This window comes from Vulpes lagopus, chromosome 17, assembly GCF_018345385.1.
Source record: "Vulpes lagopus strain Blue_001 chromosome 17, ASM1834538v1, whole genome shotgun sequence".
Lineage (NCBI taxonomy): Eukaryota > Metazoa > Chordata > Mammalia > Carnivora > Canidae > Vulpes > Vulpes lagopus.
The window spans coordinates 7,011,952-7,035,252 of NC_054840.1; the positions used below are offsets into that span (position 1 = coordinate 7,011,952).

The 23,301-nt window shown below is 39.1% G+C and overlaps 1 non-coding gene across 1 annotated transcript; it reads left to right on the forward strand.

Annotated features, from left to right (window-relative positions):
• The first annotated feature begins 515 nt into the window (after positions 1-515).
• On the forward strand, positions 516-620 carry LOC121477638. The gene has a single exon (XR_005984309.1). It is a non-coding gene; the product is annotated as a U6 spliceosomal RNA (small nuclear RNA).
• Positions 621-23,301: the final 22,681 nt, after the last annotated feature.

The following is a 23,301-nucleotide window of genomic DNA, read 5'->3' on the forward strand; positions in this document are numbered from 1 at the left end:
AGCAATTCCCAAGATTTATTGCTAAGTTAATTTTCTTTAAAAAACAGAGACATGGGGATCCCTGGGTGGCGCAGCAGTTTGGCGCCTGCCTTTGGCCCAGGGCGCGATCCTGAAGACCCGGGATCGAATCCCACATCAGGTTCCCGGTGCATGGAGCCTGCTTCTTCCTCCGCCTGTGTCTCTGCCTCTCTCTCTCTCTCTGTGACTATCATAAATAAATAAAAAAATAAAAATTAAAAAAAAAAACAGAGATATGTGTGGGTTCCTGGGGTGGGGTTCAGTCAGTTGAGTCAGACTCTAGGTTTTGACTTAGGTTATGATCTCAAAGTTGTGAGATTGAGCCCCCCATTGGGCTCCAGCTAGAGACCCTCTCTTTCTCACTCTCTCGCTCTCTCGCTCTCCCTCTGACCCTCCCTCTCCCAGCTCATGTCCTCAATCTCTCATAAATAAATAAATAAATAAATAAATAAATAAATAAATAAATCTTAAGGGGAAAACAAAAGTAGACCCATGTCATGCTCATTTCAGCATCACATATGCTAAAATTGGAGCGAACAAAGAAGATTAGCAGGCTCCTGAGCAAGGATGACATGCAAATTTGTGAAACATTCCATTTTTTTCCCCTTAAGATTTATTTATTTATTTATTTATTTATTTACTTATTTATTTATTCATGAGAGACACGGAGAGAGAGAGGCAGAGACATAGGCAGAGGGAGAAGCAGGCTCCATGCAGGGAGCCCAATGTGGGACTTGATCCCAGGTCTCCAGGATCACGCCCTGGGCTGAAGACGGTGCTAAACTGCTGAGCCACCTGAGCTTCCCACATTCCATATTTTTATTTTTAAATAAACATCTGATTGTAAAGAAACAGTAGAAACATGTGCATTATACCATCACTTGATAAAAACAAAACAAAAAAGAAAGAGGAGGATATATATTTACACATATATCTGTATATAGGGAGATTTTCTTAAAGCATGTCTTTGCATAAGTACATATGCTACATATCTATAATATAGATGTGTATATTTTATACACACATATGTGCACATGAGTTTTTAGGCAAAGATTTTTCTGAAAGACAGCACACTGGTAATAATGGCTGCCTCTAGGGAAGAGAATTGAGAGACTGAGATGTGAGGGAGATTTACCTTTCACCGTATAATCTTTCATACTGTTTAAATACTTACCTTGGGCTTATATTATCTTTTCAAACAGATGATTAAGTCTTTGTTAATAAAGATAGAGAGCCATTTGCCGACAAGCCAAAATAACTGCCTATGAAGCAAATTATATTAAATATGTTTCATGGATGGATTTTAAAAAAATACATAAAGAATAAAAACCAAAATAAATACAACTAGCATTTTGAAATGCTGCCTAAATTGTGTGCGGAGTATTTTGTGTGGCACAATGACACAGGTAGGTCAGACGAGAGGTCACTATCCATAGTTTGCTGGGGACTCCATAACAAAATGCCACCGGCTAGGTGGCTTAAGCAATAGAAATCTATTTTCCCCACAGTTCTAGAAGTCTGGAAGACCAAGGTGTCGGCAGGTTTGGTTTCCTCTGAGGCCTCTCTCCTTGGCCTTTTTGTCATGTCCCCATGCGGCCCTTTTTCGAGGTTGTTCATCCCTGGTGTCTTTTATGTGTCCTAATCTCCTCTTCTCATAAGGACACAGATTGGAGTAAAGCCCAGCCTAACAGCTTCATTTTAACTTCATTACCTCTTTTAAAGGCCCTCTTTCCAAATACAGTCCCATTTTAAAGGTTCAAGCATATGAGTTTTGAGGGACACAATTCAGTCCACAACGCTATCCTTGAGGAGTTTTCAGTTGAGTCAATGAGCTAAACCATATATGCTTGAGAAAAAGACAAGAAACAATAGGAAAGGCAGCACACAATTAAATGTCAAAGCTGATGTCAAAGAAGGGCATGGGTGAGACTTTCTAGAGATTCCCAAGCACAGTCTCCTACCTAAAAAAAGGTAAAGAGAATCAGGAATCTATGAGGAAGGAAGAAAACAACAGTGAGACTTGGCCATACGTTACTGTGCCAGGCAGTGGGCAAGGGTCTGTCTGCACTCGGTTTGGGAAAACTATTAGTCCCCTAAATTATAATGTAATATGCATGTTTCCATGCCATCCCAAGGCAACTCATGAATTCAATCAATTCAGTGGAAAAATATAATCCCTAATGCTATTTGAAGTTGTCTAGGGAAGAGAAAATAGATTGTTGGAAAGTTTTGTTGCCAGTTACTTTGTGACAAGAATGGGTGAATGGGACTCATACAAAAAAAAAAATACAAGAACTCCTCCATCCAGGAGATGGCATTGTAAATCACCCTTCATAATCACCTCAGGCAGCAAATATTGAAGTGAGTGCTGCTACGAGGAGCCCAGGCCTTCTCAGGGCTTGTTGTGGACCAGAAAAGAAAACCACTATATCTGCTTGATGGACAAAAAAAAAGAAAGACGAGAAGGAGAAACTGGATAAGAAGAAGCAAGGAAGGAAGATGTGTCAGGGTGTTAAAATAACAGGTAAATTGGGCACTTAATCCAGCCAACTGGAGTCTCCAGTTGGTTAGGTGCTTTACCTGTTATTTTATTTTATTTTTTTAAAGATTTTATTTATTTATTCATGAGAGACACAGAGAGACAGAGAGAGGCAGAGGGAGAAGCAAGCCTCATGCAGGGAGCCTGATGGGGACTCGATCCCGGGTCTCCAGGATCACACTCTGGGCTGAAGGCGGCGCTAAACCGCTGAGCCACCCGGGCTGCCCAATTTACCTGTTATTTTAAAACCCTGACACATCTTCCTTCCTTGCTTCTTCTTATCCAATTTCTCCTTCTCGTCTTTCTTTCTTTCTTTCTTTCTTTCTTTCTTTCTTTCAGAGCACATGACCCAAAATTACACCAAAGTGACGTACCCCCTAACCTCCCTTTTCCACACAATACGATGGTGAAAGTTGTATAATACCTGCTATGTACGGGAGCTCCTAATAAAATTCTGTTCAACCCACTCAGGAACTGGAAGGGCTGGATTAAGCAACGCGTATGAAAGCACTGTAGGAGCAGGGAAGGCTTTTTCAAAAGCTGGTATTACTGTGGAGAAGTAAGATGAAAAACTGAAACAAAAGTCGGACCATTGGAGTGGTCAAGTGGCCGAGTCTGCTATAGCCATCAGGGATCTTGAGAGCACCAGAGCTAAGCAGATGTTTTTGCTCCCTCAAATGTGAGACAAGGAAGCATGCAAAGAGGGAAAGCTCCACTGGTAAATATATCAGGAGCAAATATACATATTGTGGAACAACTGGACTTTTGGTATCTTCTTGCATTTTTAAAATTGTTCATAAATCATTATTAAGTTTCCTTCAAAATGCCTGTCTTGTGGGTATCTCAAAGGAATACACTGTAAAAATGGTATTTTTTTGGTGCTTGGAATTCCAGGAAAAGGAAGATACCCAATAAACTCAAGTGCCAATCAGCTCCTCTGTATGATTAGTCACTTGGAGGAGGTTACGTAGTAGCTCAAAGATCGTTTAAAAGCAAAACTAACGATGAAGCTGGTGGGCTGCAAATTGACCACACAGATCTCCTTTTGCCCAAAAATGGAAACCATGGTCACAGTGTAACAGTGGACTCAGTCTGTTGAGAAAATTGTTAACATCATTTCCTCAGTTTAAATTTCTGGAAGAAAAATACCACAGCTGTTTAAGGGGGGACCAAAAGCATCAGACCACTTTTTGGATGAGCCGACCTCCATACACAGGTTTGCTTGTTTGTTTATCTGTTTGGTTCTCCCCACTAGCCTGATGTATCAGTCAATCTAAATAACAAAATTTCATTTTGCCTCATTTTGCCCAGCCTGGTTTTCATTAGACTACCTATTTGTTTTGAATGAGAGGCCCTTGGACCTTCCCTTTTCCTACAGAAGAGTGTCCACATCCAATATAGGAAGAAGGACTTTCCAGTTACCCCCAGGGTGAAGCGAAAGCTGGGACCAGAAAGCTGGTACATCACACCATCAGTGCTTGTCTGTCCACCAGATTGTACCAGCTTCTGCTACGCTGAGCCAGAGAGCATCTGGAAGGGCAGCATGGAACTCCTCGCTGTCACCACTTGTCCTTTCCTCCCCCGCTTTAGTGCCTCCAAGAAAGGGGGAGGCCAGTATGAAACTGGGGAATCAGATCTGCTCTGTGCTTACATTGCATTCCTGCCTAGGCAGGGCTCCTCTGGGGATGGATGGGGCTGCACCTTCCTGGAACTTTCCCAAGCTTCCGATGGGCATTTGCAGAAGGAGGTGAAGGAGGGATGAGGAGGTGCTGCCTGTTGCACATCTGTGGTGGCTAAGGCTCTGTGTCCTTCCTGCTGGGAGGTGGTGTGCTATGAGAGAAAAAGCATGGGCTTTGAAGTCAGGTCCTCTTTTAGTCACTGTAGTAATCAGCTCAGGCTAAGTTGTGGCGAAGCAACAAACAAATCCAGAATGTTGGTGGCTTGCAATAACAAAGGTTTATTTCTCTCAGTCTACATATCTTTTGTAGGTCAGCTGCAGTTCTGTTGCATTTCCTGAGTTCTTTATCTCAAGACCTAGGCTGAAGAAGCAGCCTCTCTCTGGGAAACTGACCTTGTGGAAGAAGGAGGAGATACAATGAAATCATATGCTGGCTTTTTAAGTTCCTGCTCTCATCCCCTCCATTCATATTGTACTGACCAAACTAGTCATACCGCCAAGTCTAACACCAGCAGAGCAGGGGCATTTAACCCATCCCCAACAAAGGATAGCAAATATATTGAACAAGAATACTCCCACCTTGCCCCAGCCACCTACTAACTGTGCGCCCTTTGCAGATTATTGTGAGGTGAGAACAATGATGTGAACTTGAAGTTGATGCCAGGATGGTTAAATAAAATACGGATTTTAAAAATGAGTATAATATAGTAGGAAATAGACAAGCTAGTTCCCTCTCACATTTCATATACAAGACTTATTGAAGAAATTCTCATCCTTTCAGAATTAGCTTTTCTGATACCCTTCTATGCAGGTATGCCAATGGTAGTGACTTCTCTTGGGACACACTTGCATTTTAATAATGGCCTTACATGTTATTTTAACCTAAAGTCTTAACTCTAACAGTGGGAATTTCAGACACCAGAAGGTGTTGATATGCTTGACCACTTGCTTCCCTGCAGCTCTGACCCTCTAAACTGTCCAGTTTGGGCCACATATCAGAATGAGAAGGAACTATAATGCATCATGCCATGTAAGAAAATGATATTTGGGACAGCCTCAGCTCAGTCCCCCAGGACTCTCAGAGGTTAAGATAGTTTTGATGCCACCATGCAGAGAAGTATAGACATTGTAGCAGAAGGAGGAGTTATAGGGTTGCCAGGGCAGCCACTGGACCAGTTGAGGTCATACAGCCACTGGGAGAGGAGGGTGAAGATAGGGACTACAGGCCAGGCCAAAGACACACAACTATCTCTCCCTGAGGGATCCTCGGTATCAAGGGCGAGGTGGGGAGGGAATCAGACAAAATTTGACACCACCCTCAAAGAAATCTTGTGTTTTCTATACAACAACACCCCATCAGCAAGGGCAACCAGCACCAAACAAAACCAGATCAAAACAAAGCTTGGCCAGGGATATCTTCCTGCCACATACATATGGCCAGATATATAATGTGACCCCTGCTTACACCGTGTCTTCTTCCAGCCTCCTACTACCCCAGAAGATGGAGCCCTAGAAAAGGAGACAGCAGGATGTGTGCCTCTCATCTCCTCTGCCTTCCCCATCTAGAGGTCATGCTCAGGCCCGTGCTGCAGGGAGGAGAACGGGTGAGCTTTAATAGACTTTGAAATTGAACTGGACTCTTAATTAGCAAAAGTGACAAGAAAGTTATGGAATCAGCTGAAGGTGCTGCTAAGAAACAGGAAATGGAGGACTTATCAGAGCATAGATTAAAATGGTAATTGGAAAAAATAAAGCTGTTATACTCCACTGAGTTAAATCTTCTCAATAAATTGTGAGAACTATTTCTGAATCATTACCTGATTGTATTTCCCCAATTAAGTACTAACTTTCTAATTTCAGGGGTGGAGTTAAACGTGGGTTCTTCTTCCTTTAAATAGTAGGCATTAATTCAGGGAACATAGACTGGTTAGCACAGGTAAAACCTTACCAAGCTTTAACTCTACCTTCCAATTTGCCTTGTCCCAAAGGGATCCCAAAAGGAAGTGGGGCTACCAACCAGAAAAGAGTGAAGTTTTTTTTCTCATTCCAAGCAGGATTTCACACTTACAGATGGCAAAGAAGGGATGGAGTGGTTCCAACCGCCTGTGATCTCCTAAGAAAACTAGGTCTGCTTCCTCCAGTCAGGAGAAAGGACAGCATGGGAGTAGTTCTCAGAAGGTGTACTGTGGAAGCAGGGACTGTATGTCCCACTACCGGAGATTGTCCTGGAGAGACTGGGTAGGCCCTGAATCTTAACAAGAGTGATAATGCCATTTCCTCACTAATTAAGCTGATACATTCATACAGCAGATATATACTGAGCACCACAATAAGTCAGGCATTCATCTGCTTCCCTGTTGGGATGTCAGTGAACACACAAAAATATCCTTGCCCCTGTCGGGCACAGATTGCAGTTTGGGGAGAGAGACAATAAACAGTAATCATATAATATATATGAATTAAGTGAGGAAGTGGGCTGTGCAGTTATCTGCATTCCTGCATTCAGACAACCAATTGACTCAGCATTGAGAGATTACCCTTCCCTCTGCTATTCTTTTCCAACAGGCCATATACCACACGGGCAACTTCATATAGTAGTGTCAAAAGGTGATCCATCATTGCCTTGACCTTTGATGTCAAGATTTATAGTGAACAGCTGCCCTTCCTTGTAAAGACTATCTATGATAAGAATGATGTACTCACAGGCCAAGCAAAACAATTACAAAACATTATCACTTTTATGCCACGCTGAGTACGCACACTCTTTTTTGTATCTGTAGGTTGTATTGACATTTAAATTAGAAAAGGGCCTTTCAAAAAACATTCAGAACCTGGCCATTTCTCACCAAATCCATCACTCTCACTCTAATATAAGTGATCATCATTGTTTAATCTAGTCTATAATCAAAGTTACAAACCAAAAGAACATTAAAAGAGTATATTATTTAGAAAACGATACTGGGAAAAAATATCAATATGTCGAAAAAATTGAGAGGAATCCCCATCTCTTACTTTACATATTTTTTTAAAAACAGCCCTTCTTAGGATTAAATATCTAAATTTGAAGGTAAGTATAAACGAGTAAGGACAGATTTTAAATCCTGAGTTTGGAAATAGAACAAGGATATGTGCTACCATCCCTTCAATAGAACATTGTACTGGAAGTCATAGCAATGCAAGACAAGAAAGTATGAGCTTAGAAAAGAAAAATGAAACTGTCATTATTTGCACATGACGTGGTTGTAGACAATTCACAGACTATAAATATAAACTTTTAGAATTACTCATTTAATTTAGCAAAGTTACTGGATACCAAGTCAATATTTAAAAAATCAATAGTATTTTATATATAAACAAATAATTAAATATAGTATTTTTATAACAGTATTAAAAATATCAATTGCCTGGGAATACATTTAACAAAAGATGCACAAGACCTCTACCAGAAAACTCTAAAAAATTGTTGAGATAAATAAAAGAAACCTAAGTAAGTGAAAATCTCCAGTACAAATAAATTGATCCTCCCCTAAATTGACCTAAATATTCAATACAATCCAAGTTGAAATCCAAGTAGATTTTTCTATGGAAATGGACAAGATGAAAATCCAATCCAATCCAAAATCAATAAAGAAAATGCAAAGGGTCAATAGGCAAAAATCTTAAATAATAAGGAAAATGGAAGAATTTGAATAAATTCAAGACATATCAAGATATTTTTTAAAATAGAAAACAGTGTTGATGTGGGGATAGACAAATGAATGAAATGAACAGAGTCTAGGAACAGACTGACAATCACATGGATTTGTGAAGTGTTTCAGGTGGTACTGCAGAGTAGTGGGGAAAGGCCGTCTTTCAATGCTGACTCAGTTGGTTATTTGAGTGTTTTTAAAAAATTAAATGACTTATACTTCACCTTACACAATAATTAATGCCAAATGGATTGAGGATCTATCTGTAGAAGATAAAACATTACAACTTAATGAAGATAATATAGACTCATGTCTTCATATTAGAGAGAAAGATTAAACAGTTCTAAAAAACCACTAATAACAAAGGAAAAGATTAATGAATTGAATTATAGTAAAGTCAAAAATCTCAGGCGCCTGGGTGGCTCAGTAGTTGAGCATCTGCCTTTGGCTCAGGTCATGATCCCAGAGTCCTGGGATTGAGTCCCACATTGAGTTCCCACAGGGAGCCTCCTTCTCCCTCTGCCTATTTCTCTGCCTCTCTCTCTGTCTCTCATGAATAAATAAATAAAATTTTAAAAATAAAAAATAAAAAATTTCTGTTCATTAAAAGATACCATTAAGAGAATGAAAAAAGCAGGGTATAAAGATGGGGAAAGATATTTGTAACTCATGAAATGAAAATTTATATAGAATTCCCATAAATCAATAAGAAATAAGATAACTCAATAGAAAAATAAGCAAAATACTCGAGAAAATTTATAAGAAAAGTTATCCAAATGGTCAATGAAATGTAAAGGAGTTCAATCTCATTAGAAATCAGAAAAATACAAATTAAAACTAAACGAGATGCTGTTATGCATTTACTAGAATAGCTAAAATAAAAAAGACTGATAATACCTAGTGCTAACAAAAATGTAGAGTAACTGGAACTCTCATACACTGCTGCTGGGAATGTAAATTGATACAACCTCTAGAAACTCTCTGGCATCATTTATCAAAATTGCATATATGCATGCTCTATGACCCAGCAGTTCACTCCAAAATACATATCCATCAGAAATGTGGGCATATATGTACCAAAAGTTATGTCCAGAATATTTGTGCAATATTATTTGTAATAGCTCCAAACTGAAATCAACCCCTGTCCATGAATATATCAACTGTGATATATTGGACTGCTATCCAGAAATTAAAATGAATAGCATGCTGCTAAGCTCAAAAAGAAATCCCACAAATGTAATTCTGAGTGAAAGAAGCCAGATACAAAAGAATATATTCTATTTCTTTAAAGTTCACTAAGAAGAAAAACTCAGAGAGGTTAGAAGTAAAGATAATTTAAGTGATGGTTTAAAAAAATATGTCCACAATTTTTTTTGATATTGCTCCCTTTAAGAAGTGGAGTCTAAGGGCATCTTGGTGATTAACCAATTGAGCAATTGGTTAAGCGTCTGCCTTCAGCTCCGGGCATGATCCCAGGGTCCTGGGCTAGGAGAGTGCCTCTCTCTCTCCCTCTGCCTGCCATTCTTCCTTGCTTGTGCTCGCTCTCTCTCTTTCTCTCTCTCTCTCTGTCAAATAAATAAATAAAATCTTTTTTTAAAAAAAAAAAAGTGGAGTCTAATATCTTTCCTTTAAGTGTGGGCTGGACTTAAGAGGCCAGCTTCTAACAAATAAGATATAGTGAAAATGACAATGTGTGACTTTAGAAACTACGTCAGAAAAAGGCGTTATAAATCTTCCTCCCTCCCTGTCTCCTTCCCTCCACCACCTCCACTCTGGGGAAGCTAGCTAACACATTCTGAGGAGTTCCAGGGAAAGGCCCACATGGTGAGAGCATGAGGCCTCTTACAACAGCCAAGAGGACTAAGGACTCCAATCAAGTCACATGAATGAGCCTTCTCCGAAGAAGATACTCCAGTCTTAAAAAAGCCTTCCGATGACTATAGCCCTTGACCACATCTTGACTGCAATCTAATGAGAGTCTGAGCTCAAATCACCAAGCTAAGCTGCTTCTAGGGTTCTAACACTCAGGAACTGTGGGATAATAAATGTTTATTGTTTTAACTCACTAGGTTTGGGATAATTCGTTATGCAGAAATAGATGACTAAGGCAGTTAAGTTTAGGAAAGAAAGAGAGGTTAGTTAAGAGAAGAAAGCAAAAGGGAGACATATATTCTTAATGCTCTAGTTCATGTCTTGAAAGTGAACACAAAAGAGTGTTCACTTAGTAATAAACCATTAAGCTGTACAGTTAGATTTGTGCAAAATTTTATATCTGTTATATTCCAGCTATAGCCCAACCTGAAAATTTTGCCAAGGTCAGCTACATCATCCAAAAGGCTTTTGTTTTTTAAAGAGATGCTAAAGACAAAATTAACAGATATGCAGCTACTTGGGAGAAGATGTTTATAATGTCCATGACTGACAATACCTAAAATATACAAAGAACTCTGCAATGCAAAGAAAGGTAAGCAAATAGGAAGGTGGTCAAATAATAAAAGCAATTCATAGAAAACACAATTACTTAATAACCATGAAAAGAGATGTTCAACTTCACCAGTAAACAGAGACATTCAAATAAAACAGTAGAAACATACCATGTTGCATGTGTTATATTGGCAAAAAAAAAAAAAAAAACCAAAAAACAAAAACAGAAAAGCAGGTAATATCAAGTGCTGATGAGGATGTGTGAAAACAGAACCTCTTTTGTGCTACTGATGAAAAGGCAAATTATAGTAGCCATTCCGTAAAGCAATCAAGCCCACAAAGCATGCTTGTGCTTGACACTCCGTAATTCTACTCCTGGATGTATAACCACAGGAACAAATGCACAGGGAAGCATATAAATTAATATGAATTGGAGTATGGTTTGAAACAGTAAAGAATAAGATTCAACACCAAGGGATTTCATAAGTAAAAATACAGTGGATGTCTAAGAAGGAAACCTAGGCAGATACCTGATAGAATGAACTAGGTCTGCATGTTGAAATGAGAACAAAGTTCAAAACATAGTTCAGAACTTTAAGAAACAAAATGATAGTTCTGACAAAATGCCATTTCTGTTCCTTAAAACACACAATATTTTTATTTATATATATACCTGTAAGTAAGCATGTGAATAGCAAAATAGATATTCATAAAATAAACAAGGATGGGTCCTTTGACTGAAGGAGGATAGATAGATCAGGCTTAGAGGGAGATAGGAGAAAATATTGAAATATAGCATAAATAAAGGAAGGATTTTCTGTGAACCAATAATGATAATGAAGCATGAATTTAGGAGATAGTGAGGCATGAATTTAGGAGTAGGCATGATGAACTAATTCTGTACTCCTGGATAGGAAATTCAGCCTCATAGTTGTCAAAGCCTCATTCTTAACTGCCATACACTTAACCATACAGCCCCTTTCTCAGCAGGAATAAAGGAGAAATGAGGGTGCTCTGGGCCTTCCTATAGTGAGACTGTATTGGCTCCTATCAAAAGACAGTATCTTCTCCTTCTCTGCCCACACACTCAGCCCCAAGAGAAAAAAAAAATCTTACTGCAAATAGTAATATTTAACTTTAATGACTACCATTTATGAGGCACCTACTCTTTGTCAGAAACTGTGCTGGAACTTTACATGTGTTATGCCCGTAAAACCCCACTATAGTTCTGTAAGTTAAGTTTCTTACCCCATTTTATAGATTAACGAGCCAACGCATAGAGAATTAATTTCCCTAAAGTCATGTATCTGGCCAAATAAATACATAAATATATAAGCCAGTTCTGTCTGGCTTTCTACCACAGTGTGCTGTCTCCCCCCTGGTCTTTAAAAAAGAAACAGATACAAGCCCTTTGGGACAGAAAAATCTAGACCTTATATGACTAAGATACAGAAAAAAAAAGCCTCATGTTCAAGTATGTTCCCCGAAGTGGTGCATTTGTAAATGTAGTCTTGGCCACAACCCTGACAATAACTGCTGGGAAAGGTGACCCAGGAACAGCTGCTGTGCTGTGTTTCTAGACACCCACACCCTGGCTGCCTACACATATCCATGGCATTTGTTGCATCAGGACATGGGGGCAGAGAGCACCTACTCTCACTGTGCTTCCCCCACACTAGTGTGCTGAGACTTTCTTGGAGCCAATGAATCACAGAAGGAATTAGACAATCTAGGACCTGTGTTGTCTCTCAGTGATGACTGCTCATGAACACTTCCTTCTCTATCAGTCAAAATGGAGCCCACCTACCCTTTGTCCAGCCTGCCCTCTAGATAAATATCTTCATTTCTGCCCCACCCCCCTAATTTTAGAAACCAGCACCGTATTTACAATCTACCCATACAGAAATATCTGCTCCAGCACCAAGGACAGTGACTCCTGGCTTCTTTTGGGGGGGGGGGGGGGTGCACGGGGTGGGGGTGGGGGTTGACCTGGCCATTCTAAGAATCACACCAAGTTTAAGGCAAATGTCTTCAGCAGATAAAAGGGACTTCTAAGTATTGTCTGGTCATTCCTGCCTAGCTGATCAATCCCTACTTTATTTCCAGGCCAGCTCATGAAATGAAAGCCATTAACACTACTGATTGTTTTAGGCAGTCCCTGATTCCCCTAGAGCTTTCCAATAGCACCCAACAGAGTGTACTGTAATTTTCAGTGTACTTCTCTGCTTCCTCCACTAGATAGTAAGCTCCTGGAAGGCAGAGATTTTATCTGTTTATTCCTAATAACTAGCAGGCCATTGAGTACATAAAGGTTTTATAAATGGTTAAATAAATAAGATCTGGAGCCCGATGATGTGTCTAAATAAAAATCTAAAGTGCATACAATGTTCTAAAACTAAAACCAAGGGCTAAATTCTACAATCCTCAGCCCTTCTTTGGCTTCCTCACCAGCCCCAAGCTCTCTCCCACTCCATTTACTCAGGCCAGCATCTTAAATAAAAAAAAAAAAAAAAAAGGATCGTTAAACAATTTATTCATTTAAAAATATGGGCTAGGAATTGAGCGTGGCTGGAAGGATGGTGAAAAGGAACCTCAAAGGGGCTAAAGAATGATGATTTCATTTAAGGTAATGTGAACTCCAAAATCAAAAGAGAAATTATAGAAACAAAAAGAAGCATGCAAGCGTGCTCACTGAAAAATGAGAGGAGATTGTCCAAAACCAAAGGAACTATAGGCAGGTAGTGACATCATAGTACAGAGTACAGATTAAAAGTTGGGAGAAAGAGCAAGCAAAAGTGAATATCATTATCTCTGGGAGACACGAAGGAAAGTATAAGTCATACTCCCTTGTGATACCATCTATTTAGATGTTTAAAAGAAACCAAATGCAAATATCTCTTAATGTAATTTTTTTCCAGAAAAAACAAGTTTCACAAATAACCCCTGGCATAAACACAGACCATTTCTAATCAAAGTGTTTAGTCATTTCTGCCATCACTGAGTAGTTCCAGACATATTTTAAAAGGAGTTCAAATTTAATATGACTTAAGATATTTTAAGAATTGTTCACTTAGCTTTACAATAGCACAGAAGTACTCGTCTGCAAAATGATGCAATTTTCCATGAAAAACCAGTGCTGAAGTATTAAATGAATCATGAATTCTGATGCAGATTGTTGCAGAGTGAAGCAATATGAAAAAGAAATTCTACTCATTTTTTTTCTGTAGTCACAGTCTTTTGTGCATGCTCTGATTTTTCAACTACTCATCTGTGAAATGAATAAAAAGCATGATAATTTAATTTGATTATAATTTTATTCCATTGGAAGAGAACACTTTTTTTTTTTGCATGGACATATGGAAGCTTTGACAGGTCATCCATTTGAGTGGCCATGACTTGCCATAGTGATGTCTACGAAAATTATTATACGCTAATGATTGGAGATGATCACTTGAGTAATGTGTTCTATCACTAGCAACAAATATTTCAAATAAGAGTCCCCTAAAAAATCTATAAGTGAATTTTTCCTACACTTTAAAGAAGACTCTAGGTAGGAAGTCCAGGGCTGAACTGGCAATTCTACGGTCATGAAGGACCCAGTGTCCTATCTTTCTGTCCCACCACCCCAACACATGGTCTCCATTCTCAAATCCCTTCCTGACCCAAAATGGATGCTTGGGCTCTAATGATTACAACCTGATTCAAGGTAGGGAGCAAGATAAAACAGAGAAAGTCAAGAAAGTCACACATCACTTGTCAGTTCACCTTTTAAGGGGATTTCCCAAAAGCCTTAGAGATAGAGTAGACTCAAAAGTATAGACTTAAGCTGGCAATTTTCCTATCAGAACAGAAAGGCAGTATTTTTGCTAAGGAATGAGAAAATGGCTATCTGATAGGTGAGTAACCTCTATTATTCAGATAAGGAAAATAAAGCTTAAAGTGGCTATCCGGCTTGCCCGATCTCATACAGTTAGTAAAGACAGCCCCTAAACTAGTGTCTGGTCACCCATTCTTCTCTTGCTTCTGCTCTCCTAATAGAACCTTGATTTTGTTCAGATATCCACTGTTCCCACACATGGTGCCCTTGTACTGACAGCAGCTGTCCACACTTCTAGCCCCAAAGGAGGGCTTGCTTCATTTAAGGCCATTTCATCTTCCTTGCTATACTTGGCTCCAGACTAGTCACAGGATATCAATTAGATCAATTAGATGGGGGAAAAAAAGGGTTTTCTAATGGCTTCTGAACAAGTTATTCCTTGATCATCTAGATGGAAGTCCTGGAAGTAATACTTTATCTACCTTTATATTGTCTCAGTGATAGATAGGATGTTTAATTCTAGGGCAACACCTCAATACCAGCATGAAGCTACCATGCAGAGGGGAGAGAAGAACCAAGAAAACATCAGAAAAACAAAAATGGCATAAAATGGATTATGTTGGCAAAGATTATACCTACCTCTGAGTTATCGGTAAATTTCCTTATTCTTTATGATGATTGAGTTTGGTAGCTCCTGTCGTTATTGTCAGGTTGTCAGACACATCTGGTTTAACACCGGTCCCTACTTGTGTGCCTCCACCATCCTGAGAGGCTCTTTTTCTTCCTGTAATGAGAGCCATAGTATTCACATGTTAGTGCCTAACAACACTTTGAAAATAACATACAAAAGGCCATGTGAGTAATAATAAGTGCTTTCTTGAATTTAGACTAACCCTAAAGATATTTCTATATTTAGCTATTCATCACAGTAAGTATAATTAAAGTTTCCTTTTTTTCTACTTTCATAGAAAGCCACATTTTCTTTCTCCAACAAAGCCTCATGTCATAGTATGGGTCACAGCATGTCTTCTTTACCTCAACAATCATGTCAGTTTTGTGGCTTGACAGAGATTGAGCATCATTTGACTTCCCATTGCTTAAGTCTGAATACATTCTTCATTGTGTCTGATCTCCAGATCCTGTAGCATGTCAGCTGTCTTCTTAAGCTGTTACTTGCTGGTGCATATTTAAGGCAGCAATCTAATCAGCTGAAATTGATGCTGCTACATTTGCTCCTGGGGGAGTTTCCCTCACAGATACTATTGTAGCTTGAGTGAACATGCCATGACCAAAGTCCACCAACAGGTTAACGTCTATAAACACTGCCTTTTTAGAATTGTACACAAGCTGTCTTTACTGATGGCTGTTTACACATCCAACAATATTTGTTGATCTCAGTGCTTATCATAATTGGAACATTTTTAAATATTTTTTTGTGGTGCTAAGTATTTTTGTGATTAATAGTTAAATAAGGAACAGGCCATTAGAGAATCTAAGCAGATTGTCAACAAATGCACAAACACTGATTAAAGGATTATTAATGAATTTTAGCCAGTTAATGGACATTTGCTGTAATAGCATATAACATAAATAGATAACTGTGTTTATAACTGAAGTTCTTAACCTATATCAAGATTGAAAATAGCATTTGGCATAATATGTATTAATGATGCAAGATTATTAGCAAATTAGCTCAAAACTGGCCTGTTTACATGCCAATTGTCAAATTAGTTTGTTATAGTCATAATGGCCTATACACAATAGTGTACTTCAATCTCGGAAATAATAATAATAATGAATTATATACTTGGAGTTTACTCTCTGAGATTTGTCCTTTATCAAGCTTTCTTAAATTTTTATATTTTATTTGTTTTTTAAAGTAAGCTCTATGCCCAACATGGGGCTTGAACTCATGACCCTGAGATCAGGAGTTACATGCTCCACCAACTGAGCCAGCCAGGTGCCCTGGTCCTTATGTTTTAAACAGTGATTCTTTTACAGTGTCTTACTTAAGATTAAAAATGACTTTGGGGCAGATAATGTTAATAAAAAATAAATTTGGGATCCCTGGGTGGCGCAGCGGTTTGGAGCCTGCCTTTGGCCCAGGGCGCAATCCTGGAGACCCGGGATCAAATCCCACGTCGGGCTCCCGGTGCATGGAGCCTGCTTCTCCCTCTGCCTGTGTCTCTGCCTCTCTCTCTCACTGTGTGACTATCATAAATAAATAAAATTAAATTTAAAATAAATAAAAAATAAATAAAAAATAAATTTGCTATAAGCTACTCCCAGTTTTCCATATGTTGGCTAATTTATTTCTTTATTAAAAACACACAGTACAGGTGCCTGGGCGGTGCAGTTGGTTAAGCAACTGACTCTTGGCTTCAGCTCAGGTCATAATCTCAGGGTCATGTAGGTTAGACGATTCTCTGCTCATGCTCTCTTACTCTCTCTAAAGTAAACAAATCTTAAAAAAAAAAAACCACAGTACACATTACATATTAAAAGAAAAACATAAAATATTAAAAAGTAAAGGCAATCATCTAGTACACCTCCCTTTTTTTTTTTTTTTTTTTTACAGATAATGAAGTTGAGGCAGGGAGGTTAAGTGATTTCCCCAAAGTTGTGAAGATACATAGTGTTTAAAACCTACACCTTCTAATTCTTAGCCTGTGAGCTTTCTACTAGCCCACAGTATTCAGTAATTATTACTGTTGATAAATGTTTAGTCATCCTTAAACATAAACTTCCATTCATTTGCAAAATAACCACAGCTTTTATTAGTGTTCAAAGTCTACTTAGAATTCCCAGTTGAATTGATATTTCTGTATTATTTCCAGGTCCAGAAACAAAGTTCTTGGGGTCCCGGTGGCTCAACGGTTCAGTGCCACCTTCAGCCCAGGGTGTGATCCCGGGGTCCTGGGATCGAGTCCCACGGTGGGCTCCCTGCATGGAGCCTGCTTCTCCCTCTGCCTGTGTCTCTGCCTCTCCCTCTCTCTCTCTCTCCCTCTCTCTCTCTCTCTCTCTGTCTCTCATGAATAAATAAATAAAATCTTTAAAAGAAAAGAAACAAAGTTCTTAAGTTTAACCTATAAATATGTCTAGTGATAAGATAGAATTTGTGCCATAAATACAGATTTCAAAGAGTTTAAGTAGATCAAAATACACTTAACCTTAAGGCCATTTTGAATGTTACTCTATGTTTGATGATTCTGAGGTACTAACAAAATCTTGAAAGTCATCATTACAAATTAACCAACACTGAACCATAGGTATACTGACCAGTAGGAATTTCCAATATATAAAGACAAAAATTGATTTTCCAAATTTCAAAAGGTAAGAAGTAGATCTATAAATTGACATATTGGTAATTAATGGATGGCTATCTGTTTGTATTTTATGGCCAAATCACTCTGATAATAGAAATCAACTTGGAAACATTGAGTCAAGCATGCTATGACACTTTAAGTTCAGAAATCACCATTTTTAAATATCTTAATGTCATCTCCAAAGTGTTTTTTTTAGGATTAAGAATATAAGGAATTCAATTCAAAATGTTTATGGCCTTCTGAGGTTTACAGTAGAAAACTTCAGAGATAAGGTCTTCCCATCATTATCCATTTGTAAGCTTACCAATTACAGGCAGCCAGAGGAGTTATCACTTAGTAAGCAGCTACTATGTGCCAGGCACCATTTGGCACCTTATAGTCACCAACTTACATAACATCTCGCAAGTATTATGAGGTCAGTGTCATTATCTCCTTTTGTCATATGAGAAACCTAATGATCGAAGAGGATAATGATTGCTCGTAGTTATACCACAATTTGGTGTCTGTTCCAAAACCCATGTTTTTTACCTCTGGATATTCCAAGAGGAATAACTAGTACAGTACTTTATACTGCAGAGCAAATTTCTCCCCACATGACACTGTCCTAGGATACTGAACATGTTTCTAAAAATAACTCATTTGATCATAGAGGCATCCATCTGGTCTTTCTCCAGCTATTCCAAAGTCATTGTTTCCTGTGCTCAGCACCATATATCTAAAAGCCACTGCTGCTTCTTTTTTCGGCAACTGGAGGTTTAGGATAGAACATTTTCCAAAGCAAATCTGCTTCTCTGAGTGATTGCTCTGAAATCTCTATTCCTCATTAAATGATGACAGCCATAAAAAAAAAAAGTAATAACTTGCATTTGCATTGTAAACTAGAAAACGCTACTAAATTTGTGATCTTTTCTTTGATCACAACAACCTTGTGAGGTAAATAGGGTAAATATTTTTCTCATTTATCCAATGAGACTGAATTTCAGATATGAGATATGGGACTTGCCCAAGGTCACAGAGATGGAATGTGGCATCACTGAATTCCATATCCAGTACTCTCTCTGTTATCCTCAACCCCCTCCTATAGATGGCCTATGTCTGCCTGAAATGCTTTCTAGAATGAGGATAAATACAAAATATCTCAAAGGTAAGAGAGACTGGGGAGGAAGAGTATACAATAATATGATCCTACTCTAATGGGCTTTGTGTGAAGTTTCATTACTTATATCTGACTCCCATTCTTTGATAACAACCCAGTTCACTCAGCCCACTTGTGATTCAAGGCAAATTAACCCCAAATCTGACCTCAGGGACAGGAATATCAGTAGGCATAATCCAAATATCTAGTTAGAGCTTTTGATCAGGAAAGGATTATATGGCATAATCCAGGCCAATGAGACTGGAGGGGATGTTTGCCAGGGTCTCATGGGGAGGAAAGGCATACTCCCCCCTCCTGGGTGGCATATGGTGCATATATAAAGCTTTTTTGATGCCATGCTAAACTCTTTTTTGATGACTGTGGTAAGCCACTGAATCAAACAAATGTTGAACTCCATGCTATATATCATTTACCTATTATCTATCTATCTATCTATCTATCTATCTATCTATCCATTCTTATCCTAAGAAGACTCTAAGGCAGACATAGAGTTTTTTAAGATTTTATTTATTTATTCATGAGAGACACAGAGAGGGAGAGGCAGAGACACAGGCAGAGGGAGAAGCAGGCTCCATGCAGGGAGCCTGATGTGGGACTCGATCCCGGGACTCCAGGATCACGCCCTGGGCCGAAGGCAGGCACTAAACCACTGAGCCACCCAGGGATCCCCAAGGCAGACACAGAGTTATACAAGCCACTAAATTCCCTTTATTTTTAAGTAAGTTTGAATTGGACTTTTCTTTACCTGCAACCAAATACATCCTCACTGATTCATGCATACATATATTTATAGACTCTTGGATAAAAATGAATTGGCTAGTGCTCAGTGGCAACTTTCAGCCATCTCAATGCCATTGCTCTTAAACATAAATAACTCGGGTCCTGGACCATTGCCTTCTGTTACTTTTCAGATTGATGGCTGGGTGCAATTTGCCGATCTTCTCCCTTCAAGCAGCACTTTCTCCTGCTAATTTTTTTATGTCGCTAAAATAAAAATATTTTCACTAAGGCAAAGTTAATTAACATATTTAATATCTTCATTAAGAGTTTTTGAGTCCAGCAAGGTGACAGGTAGAGCTACAGGGAGCTGGGAATTGAGTATGATATTTTGACAACTAATGACAAGAGGACTGATGTCTGGTAGCTGTGGCCATTGAGTAATTAACTACATTTAATAGCATCTAAGAGCTAATGAGATGGTATATGGGGGAAAACTTGACAAAGGGTACAGTACTGACTGAACAAATGCAGAGTGGTACTTTTAAGAAGAAATTTAATCACTATTATCATTGTCAATATGACAATTCCAAAGGGTGTAAAAACCAGGCAATGCATTTGTCACCTTTATTTACAAACAACTTTAATGGGGTCAGATAAGAATTTCTAGGCTTATACCATGATTATTATGAGACAATTTTTAGGGATCAGATCACTAAAGACTGCATTTACCCAAGTGTCTTCTACTGAATAGTAGTCTCAAGGAAAAAGGATTCTATAGGCAGTAAAGTGTGGAAAATGCTCCATCGTTTTTGCCTACCTATAATCTATTTCTTTCTCCTCATAACAGTGTCTTATCCCCGCAACAAGCCCATGTGGTTTATACGGTTCTAACCTCTTCTCCCAGAACTGTAGTGGACACCGGGCACAAACTAGCCAATTAGCACATCTATTTCCTTCAATTCAGTGATTAATAAAGGAGTGGGCAAATGACATCAGTCAGTCCAATGAGAATCAACCCTGGGACTTGTGCTGGAACTATTGAGAAAGAGGTACCCTCCTTCCACTGAGGTTGTTAACCTGTTAAAAAAAAAATGAGCCTGGGGCCAGTGGTGGCCATTTGCCACCTTTGAGGAGAACTTGGCTGAGGAAGAAGCTAACCCAAAAACAAGCAGAACTGAAAGATCATGACAAATACCTTGTGATGGTCTTTCAGCACCTGATCCCAGCTGTGTCTTAAGTCCCTAACTTTTCAGTTACATAAGCCTTCCATTTAGGAAATCATTCACAAGGAAGACTGCAGAGGCCAAGCCACAACCACATGCTCCTTACTGTTCACTCTATTTCAGATCGCAGCAAGGCTCGCCAAACTGCTGGATACCAACTGCCCCTTATTTCCACCAACTCTTCATTAACATATGCCATTCTAGGGTCTATATCCAAACAAACAAACAAACATCAGTTCTACTAAGCTACTCAGTTTTAGGCATTCTGTTCTTCCTCTTTTTCTTTTCTTTCCCTTTTTTTTTGAAATATTTTATTTATTTTTTTTAGAGAGAGTGTGAGCACAAGCAGAGTGGGGAGGGGCAGAGGGAGAGGGAGAAGGAGACTTCCCACGAAGCAAGGAGCCCAAAGTGGGGTTCAATCCCTGAACCCTGGGATCATGACTTGAGCCTAAGGCAGATGCTTAACCAACTGAGCCACCCAGGTAGCCCTCTTCCTTTTTTCTTTAATCACAAAGGTCCATATTGGTCCCAAATGACATCTGTCTTTCTCAAATCCCATCTAGTCAGCACCCAATATGTGTCAGCCATTATAACTTTTTTTAAAAGATCTTTATTTAATTATTTGAGAGAGAGGGAGACAAAGAGCACAAGTGGGGAGCAATGGTGGGAGGTGCAGAGGGAGAAGCAGACTCCATCTTGTGAACAGGGAGCAGGGAACCCCACTTGGGGGCTCAATCCCAGGATCCTGGGATCATGACCTGAGCCAAAGGCAGACACTTAACCAACTGAGCCAGCCAGGAGCCCCTAACTTTTATTAAAAATCTGGTTTTCTCAACCAGGCTGAAATCACCCAGAAAGATGCTTTTTTACTTGTATCTTCCCATTTTGTTGAAATAAACATCTCCTCCAACTGTACTAAACCAACTCAAGTCTCATCAGGGAAGGCCTCAGGGCATAGCAGTCATTTCCATATCTCATATTTGTAATTCTCTTACCCAACACAGGGAAAAGATCTAACTCTCAAAATACTTCGTGCTATTCCCTTAACTAGACACATACCCCTCTCAAATTCAGAGGTCATATGCCCTTCTTGAACTCTCTTTCATGTTGACCCTTTTTCTCTCATTTTATGAGGATTCTAAACCGGCCAAAAGCACTAAGCACTAGCATGTGTGAAATTGGCCCAAATTAAATGCAGAGTTCATAGTGAAGAATTAAGATATTAAAGCTACTTATAGAATTCAGAGGAGATGGGCACTTGCTTGTTAAATCAGTCATTGTCAGCATCTGTTCTGGACAAAACAATTATAGTCTTTAAGCTATTGTGAGATGGGATTAATTTTGCCTCATTTCCCTCTATAGCTTAAAGTACTTCTTCTGGTGATACATTAATTGGCACAAATGTTTCCAAAACTAAACATAGTGAAAAGAGCAGCAGCTGGTTCAGCTGGAGTAGGGGACTTGGGGTGCTGGGGAGTAGGAGGAAAGGCATCAACCCTATCACTGCACTGTCATCATCATCTTCAAATCAGAAGGTCAAGATTCCAGAGAACAAGAGGGAAACATCACGACTGGAAACAAACCTCATGAATGAAGCAAACCTTTGCAATTACTTATCAGGGCAGGGTAGGAATAAAGTGAGCAATCCTTATTTCTCATAACATACATTAGATTACGTGTGTCTCCTATTTGATCACCATTTTAATACTCAAACCTCTAGGGAACATGGATATATGAACATAGATCAAAATAAGAAACAATTCAGTGTATCTCCTATGCAATCATCCAGGGCTTGGCTTGATCATTAAAAGGGAGGCCTTTAGGGTCAGAACCTAGAAAGCAGTGAACTGTTGTCTGGTTCAAGACTTGGTTGAAGAGGCTAAGTCATGTTTCAGGATCTGAAAGTTCATTAGTAGTTGCCCCAAGCCACATGGAGAAGGCATCCCAAACCAATCTGAACACAGAATAAAGGTCCAGTGCCTGGGCTGATTAGCCAATCGGAAGACAGAGGGCTGCAGTTAGTGGGGTAACTGAGTCCTCCAAGCACCTGAACATACTGACTCTTGCTTGAATCATCTTTTATAGACACTCCTGGTACCGAATATGATGGACATAGGAAACTTATTGCAAACTTAACTAAACACTATGCCATTTTGTTGAAGGAGGTGGGAGTGGGGCAGCCAGACTATAAACTCTCCCTCCCTGGGGATTCTGAAAATAGGTATCTGTGGTCATTGACTTAGGCCTTCCTCCACTAGGACCTGGAGGAGATGAAGACTGGAACTTCATTGCCTTTTCTAAATTATCTCATAGCTTTCATCTAATGTGCTTGAATGTTTTACAGAGTCTTTAGTCTTCTTAAGAGCTTTGAGGAATGAGTAAATGGAATAAAATATTCTCATTTTCTAAAAGTCATTGAATTAAACAGGAGAAAGCGTACACACAGCAGGTGAATACATATCTTTAAAAGGCTGACAATAAAATAATCACTGTTTTGCACAATGGATATTTATTCAGAGAGTAGTGATTTGCCTGCCCAGCTCACGAAGGGAATATGCTTTGGACAGACTTGACCCACAACCAATAAAATCCATTCTTTTCTTGGTGGCAATTGCAGGGGTGGCAGAGACTGAAACAAGTTTACAATCCTCTCCCTGAGTTTCTCTCTAGTGCTTACTGATTGTTTTGTATTCAGATCTGCTGCTGAGGCT